The 6,943-nt window shown below is 42.9% G+C and overlaps 1 pseudogene; it reads right to left on the bottom strand.

The window, feature by feature from the left end:
• Positions 1–1,810: 1,810 nt before the first annotated feature.
• LOC137774045 (ubiquitin-like FUBI-ribosomal protein eS30 fusion protein) lies at positions 1,811–2,237 on the bottom strand (annotated as a pseudogene).
• Between the last annotated feature and the right edge of the window lie 4,706 nt (positions 2,238–6,943).

The raw sequence follows: 6,943 nt of genomic DNA, 5'->3' as shown, positions 1-6,943 counted from the left end.
GCTGGAGCAAACTTGTCAATTCTTCTGATTTTCTCAATCAACAGATACTAAAACTGTAATTACTAGGATGTGGATGCCTGAAGTTTCTTAGTTGATGTTAAAAAGGAATCTTTATATTTGAAAGCATAGTCTGGAAGATTTAGTGTTATCTTGGGATCCTCTTTTTTTCCTTGTCAACTGCAGTCAGTTGGTTAGCAGGACAGTGTGAGTCTGTCCCAGAAGTGTTTACGGAATGTGGCTTTCCATCTCCATTCCCAGTGCCAAAGCTTTTATTCACCTGGACCAATGCAATAGCCTCCTGGCAATGATGTCTGTCCCTCCCCAACCATGAACCCCACCCATTCCAGCACTACCATTCCAAAGTACAAATCTCCTGATGTCCCTTCCTTACAATTCTTCCCTGGCTCTCCAATGGCTGCAGAAGAAAATCCATCTCATTACAATGGCAACCCAGGCCATTCAGGAGCTGAACTCTACCCGCCTGTCCATCTTCTGTCCAGAAGTTCCATCTTCTGGCTAAGATCATCTCACCCTGCACTTTACCTACTCCAAATCACTCATCCTTCTCCAACTGTGCCTTGCTTTTCCAAGTCCCTGGGACCTCGGGCATGGTTTTCCCTCCTCCTCTTTTGTTTGCCTTCAAACCAGCTAAATCAGACTCACTCAGGGTGGCATCTGATCATTAGTGTTTTTTTTAAGTTCCCAGGTGATTCCAATGTGCAAGCAAATGTTGAGAACCACTGATCTAGTCTCTATCCATCTCCATTTATTTCTGTGTATGTCTCCCTAGCGCCTCCCCTCCCTCTCCGCCACAAAATGAGTCAATCCACTGCAGGGTCTTGTCTAGTGGATATTTATTATGTGCCTTTTACATGCCAAGCATTTGCATATTTACATCTAACCTCTTCCTCCTCCTCCTTCCTGCCCACCCAGCACTTAACGTAAAGCCTGGCACAGAATAAGAACTCAATTAGAAATGTGTTCTACTTATCTACAAAACAGAAACAGACACAGACATAGAGAACAGACTTGTGGTTGCCAAGGGCGGGGGTGGAGGAGAGATGAAGTGGGAGTTTGGGGTTAGCAGATGCAAACTATTATATACAGGATAGATAAACAACAAATCCTACTGTAGAGCACAGGGAACTCTATTCAATATCGTGTGGTTAAACCATAATGGAAAAGAATATGAAAAATAATGTATATATACATGTATGACTGAATCACTTTGCTATACAGCAGAAATTAACACAACATTGTAAATCACCTATACTTGACTAAAATAAATTTTTTTTTAATGTGTTCTAATTCGTTGAAATCACCACGAGGATTTTCCTTCACCTTTTAGGCATGATCTTAAATAGCCTCTTGTTACATAGTATCACTCAGTAAAGATGTCAGGCTCTTGCCTCTTTTTAACATTATCCGAACTTGGTATATTTTAGATCTGGAAAAGATCTTAAAATCTCATGTCCTCAGGATAGAACTCTGAGTTTGTTCTGCAGGCAACACAAGGAATTCATATTTTTAAAAACTTTAGTTTCCAAATGGTTTTATTCTTGGTTAAATGTAAGTACATATATTACATATATGTAGTCATTTGTGAAGGAATTGTACTTATATATATATTAAACAGGAAGTAGAATCTTCTCGTTCCTTTTTGGTTAGGACACCAGGAAGAAAACATATGCTAAAAAAGTGATTCTATTAAATTAGTGAAAAGTCTTCTCCAGTATCCATGTGATGTAATATTTTATTTTTTTGACGGGGCTAAGTGGCTTTATTAGAGAAAGCCAGGATTACAAAAGACTTAAGCGTTGGCATTGGGGCCTTTCTTCTTGCCAAAGGTGGGCACCACATTGACAAAGCACTGGCTGTGCTGCATTTGCCTCTTGGCCTGGACGCTCTTCTTTTCTCCTGTTTTGCCACCCTGGGAGTCTGACCTCTTCCTTTGCCAGCCCGGGCCAGGGAACCATGGACCTAACCTCCAAGCATGCAGTCGGCTACTTCCAGGGTGTCAGAGTCTCCACCCCACCCCAGCTTGGGGCAGCCTCATCCTCTAGGGGCCCATCTGCCATGAGCACGACTTGATCTTCTGGAGCAATGCCCTCGAGCCAGGCTACCTGAGCCTTGATCCAGACGACTGACCATGTCCGGTCGGTCACCGGGAGGGTGTGTAGCTCCAGAGCATGGACCACGGCAGCCGCTCCCGTGAAGACGGAGGAGAAAGAGCTCATATGATGTAATATCTAGATGAAAATGCTCTCGGCCAGCAGCCTCCTGCGGCTCCCGTTTCTCTATCCCGCAAATCCAAGTGCTCTTCCCAGCCCTTCATCCCTCCTCCGGGGCCGCATTACCCCCCACCCTGCCCCCTAGCATCCCACCTTCTCACCATCGTGCAGTCACTCTTTGCAATAAAGTTTGCATCCCAAGCACAGTTTGCTTACTCTTTTCTTCCTGCAGTCCACATTTTTCCCTTTTTGACTCTTCCAAGAGGAAACAGAAAAGTCAAAAAGAGCAAAGGACTTAAAGTCTCCCTTGATAAGTTTTAATTAACTGGTCAATCAGAAATCCTGCTAGTGTCTCAGCTTCTAACTAGGTTGTGATATGATTTTCTGCAAAGTTTAAACAGGCAGTGTTCAAAGCAAGTTAGAGAAGAGGACATCCTTGACAGAGAAACTGAGGAGAAGTCAGTTTGATTCAAAGCTGCACGTCCATGCCTGAGTATGCTTCTACCACTGATGTTCAGTTACATGCATGCACGCACACTGACACGGGCACGCATTAACATGTGCACACGCACAAACACATACACATGTGCTTACACATACTCGCAAACGCACACATGCACACACTCATCCACACACGTACACACACACACCTTCACATGCCCATGTACCCATACATACACACGTGCACACAGGCACAAGTACACACATGCACATCTTACCTGCCAAACAAGATTATAAATTCCATGAGGCTGGTACCATGGCATCTACTTGTATATTCCCATAGCACTCGGCACCCAGCTGAGACCATAATAAATACTCAATGAATACAAGTTAACTCAAAATGTTTACACACTTTTCTACATTGGTATGTCTACCTTATTCAAATAACTTAATATCTTGTTTTTTCCCAACTGAAATTCATGATTGATAACCCCTGCTTATCTCACAGAGTTACAGGGATTCTCAAAGCTGATGACCCTTGAGTGCATGACGTAAAGGGATGTGCAAGTGTGAGAAGGGTCCATAACCTCATGGCTGGAGATGAAAAGAATATTCACAGAGAGATTGAAGGGTCTCAGGAGCGAGAGTTTGGATTTACTTTTATGAAAACAGTAGCCTTATTTCATTTCCTTCTTGACTTTTTGTTTAAAGACAATGCTGATTTGACCTCCGTGTTCCATGTGACAGTATCATCCTAATTGTTCTTAGGAAAAGAATAGATAGAAAGGGGAGAGTTACTGCCAACAGTCAGGCTTCTGAGTGGATTGGCCACGGCCAGGTTAGTAGAAACCAAAAATAATCCTCAGATTGAGGCTCAAAGACATGGGAGACATGAACCTGAACCTGATCTACCACTACAGCACTTCAAAGCCACCTGCTATGTTTGAGGCAGAATAATTCATCATCAGGCTGTATTTTTCAAACTCTTTTAAATTGTAGTCCTGTAGAAGGTAGAATAATGGCTCCCCAAAAAATGTCTACATCTTAATATTCAGGACCTTGAATGTGTTAGTTAAAGGTCAAAGGGGAAATAAGGCTCTAATCAATTGACTTTGAGACAAGGAGCCCACTCTGGGTTACCCATGTGCTACGTGAGCCCATTGTGATCACAGAGGCCTTAAAAGTAGAAGGAGGCAGACCAGACAAGAAAGTCAGAGTGATGTGCTGTGAAAGGGACTCAATCCACCTTTGCTGCTCTGAATTGGGGGCTGGGCATGAGCCAAGGAAAGCGGGCATCCTCCTGAGCTGGGAAAGGCCAGGATCTGGACTCTCTCTGCAGCCCCAGTAGGAAAAAGCCAGCAGACACCTTGATTTTAGCACAGTGAGAGTTCTAACCTATAGAACTAAAAGGTAATAAATCTGTGTTATTTTAAGCCTTAAAGAGTTTGGCAATTTGTTGCAGGAGCAACAGGAAATGAGTGCAGACCACACATAGAAACATATTCATGGAGCAAATGTTCCATGAAATAACACTGCGCAGAATGCTCTCTGATATTCTCAAATTCTATTCCAGTGCATTTCATTTTTTTTTTCAAAAAAGGAAATGCTGGTCATTTGACTTCATGGCCCACTAGGGTTTTCACAGCACTTCTGGTATGGAAAACACTGCCCTAGGGTGTAAGTAAGGGTAGATCTGGTAGAGTTTAAATAACAGGAAAGAAGAAACTCTGCTACGATTTTGGTGGAATCATCACAATTGTTGCTGCAACCATGCTCTAGAGATAGATGAACTTTCAAATGACTTGGTGTTTGCTGCCTTTGAAGACACACTGCTTGTCTGCACACCACACTCACTTGCCAGGGGCCAGCAGAGGACAAGAGGCAGTGGAAGAGCCAAGAGAACAGCTGAGGAAGCAAATGCTCGCCACGGCCACTCAATCTCTGCATGGGGAATTCAGTGTACCATGCAAGCAAGAGCGGTGGGAGCCTGGGGAAGCTCCCACACCCTGGGGGAAACACAACGCTGGGGCAATGATACAGTACAGGGATGCAAGGCATTATGGTTGCTCGTCAGCAATCCTGTTACAGCTCTGACGTTGACATCACAGCGCCTGTGCCACTGCAATTGACACAAGATCATTGCTGGGATGGAAATCCTTAATATTCTTAACGATATCCAAGGATATCCTTTTCTGAAGTGACACAAACTCTGACTCTTATAAACTATGGAACATTGGCATGTTATTTATGGTCTCCAAGTCTTGGTCCCACTAACTTTACAACAGAGTTAACAAATTTTCCCTCAAAGGGTTAAAAATGATATATGTAGAGTCCTTAACAGAGCACCCAGCACATAGTAGAGGTCCAGCCAATGGAAATTGTTCTTCATTAGCATGCCCTCATTCATTCTCTCTGAAGTTAACCAATTCCTCAGTTCTTAAGGATATGCATTGAGTACCATGCTAGCAGCTAGAAGGAGGCTCAGAAAAAAAGATCAGCTTTCTCTCCACTTTGAACTGTCATTCTTTTTTTTTAATTGAAGTATAGTCGATGTACAATATTGTATAAGTTACTAGTGCACAATAGAGTGATTCACAATTTTTGAATATTATACTCCATTTATAGTTATCATAAAATATTGGCTGTATTTCCCCATATTGGACAATATATATCCTTGTAGCTTATTTTAAACCTAATAGTTTGTACCTCTTCATCCTCTGCCCCTACATTTCCCCTCCTCCCTTCCCTCTTCCCACGGGTGACCACTAGTTTGTTCTCTAGATCTGTGAGTCTGCTTCTTTTTTTTGAACTGTCGCTCTTGAGAGTGACACCTGAGTGCTTGCCAACAATACACAATGGGACAAAGTAGGGTTCTGAAAGAATCCTTGTAGGTTGTACGTACACTAGCAAGCCTCACACTGCAGTTAACTTCCAGGACCTAAAAGGAAAACAAAGCCTGCTTCTTCACCCAGCAAGCACACAATGGGACTATTTTCTCTCTCCTGAGGTTGTCTGAATACCTGGCTCTCAAACATAGCTTAATCACGGGCACATCTACTCATTCAGAATCTGCATTTCAGCAAGATCCCCAGGGCATCCCCATGCACATCATAGTAAGAGTCCTGCTTTAGGGACGGTCATTTCTTTTATCTATCCTGACTTCTAGACAAGTTATCCCAAGTTAGTCTGTAGCTTGGCAGCAACTCCGACTTTAAACTAATCGCCATTCTCTCCCTAATGCCAAGGATACAAACCACTATTTCAGTGTGGTTTCTTGTCTTACATGTAAAGAGTATTTTCAATCAGAGAGAGAGATGAATGCAGTCTTTGTGCTCTCTTAAAAGGAACGTATGTCCTTGTTTGGTTTTCCCCTGCTATTTCAAAGTATTACAAACAAAAGCAACTTGTCATCCCTTTGTTTCTTTGCCTTCCTTAAATGACTGAGTAAAATTCAAACACGTCAGTTGTGCAGCTAATATCAACAAAAGAGGGACCCTCAAGGAGACTCAGGGTCCTTTAACTCGCCAGGGCACTAGTGGTACAAGAACTCAAATCCTGAGGCATCTCAGCTTCTCTCCGAGAAAGCCCGGTTGGCTGGAGGCTGAGGGCCTTCCTCTCCCAGGCACCCTGCAGATGCGCCCTGTTGCCACAAGGGAGAGCAGGTGGGTGAGCCCACAGAGGGCATAGCTGGAGACAGTCACAGGCCAGCAATGTCCTCCATGGGAGCATCTTCTGGGGGCATCACCCTGTGTTCCAGGGCTGGTCTGCTTGTGAGCGTTCCTGGTGCGCTTCTGCCCCCCAGTGGATGTGCTGACTCCTAGGCTTACACTTGAATTGTGAAGTCTAGCATTTTGAATTCATTCAAAGCTTAAGCATTTCAACTTTTCACTGTTGAGTATTATGTTGGCTGTGGGTTTGTCATAAACAGCTTTTATCATGTTGAGATATGTCCCCTCTGTACCAACTCTGGTAAGACTTTTTATCATGAATGGATCTTGAATTTTATCAAATGCTTTTTCTGCATCTATTGAGATGATCATGTGGTTTTTGTCTTTTCTTTTGTTGATGGGTGTATCACACTGATTGATTTGCGTTCTGCTGTAATTGTTCCTGAAAATTGCCAATCCTTCTAATAAGTGTATTAAAACTTCCTTTAAAATGGAATATTAACCCTCATCTGGGTTAATATAACTATATATGCATACATATTTAATTTTATGAGTGGAAACTTATAGGATGTTTTTATAATGAGAACACATTAATGAAAGTGT

This window comes from Eschrichtius robustus, chromosome 12 (genome assembly GCF_028021215.1).
Source record: "Eschrichtius robustus isolate mEscRob2 chromosome 12, mEscRob2.pri, whole genome shotgun sequence".
Lineage (NCBI taxonomy): Eukaryota > Metazoa > Chordata > Mammalia > Artiodactyla > Eschrichtiidae > Eschrichtius > Eschrichtius robustus.
The sequence above is the reverse complement of the archived record's forward strand: the minus strand, read 5'-3'. Positions and strand labels throughout refer to the sequence as shown.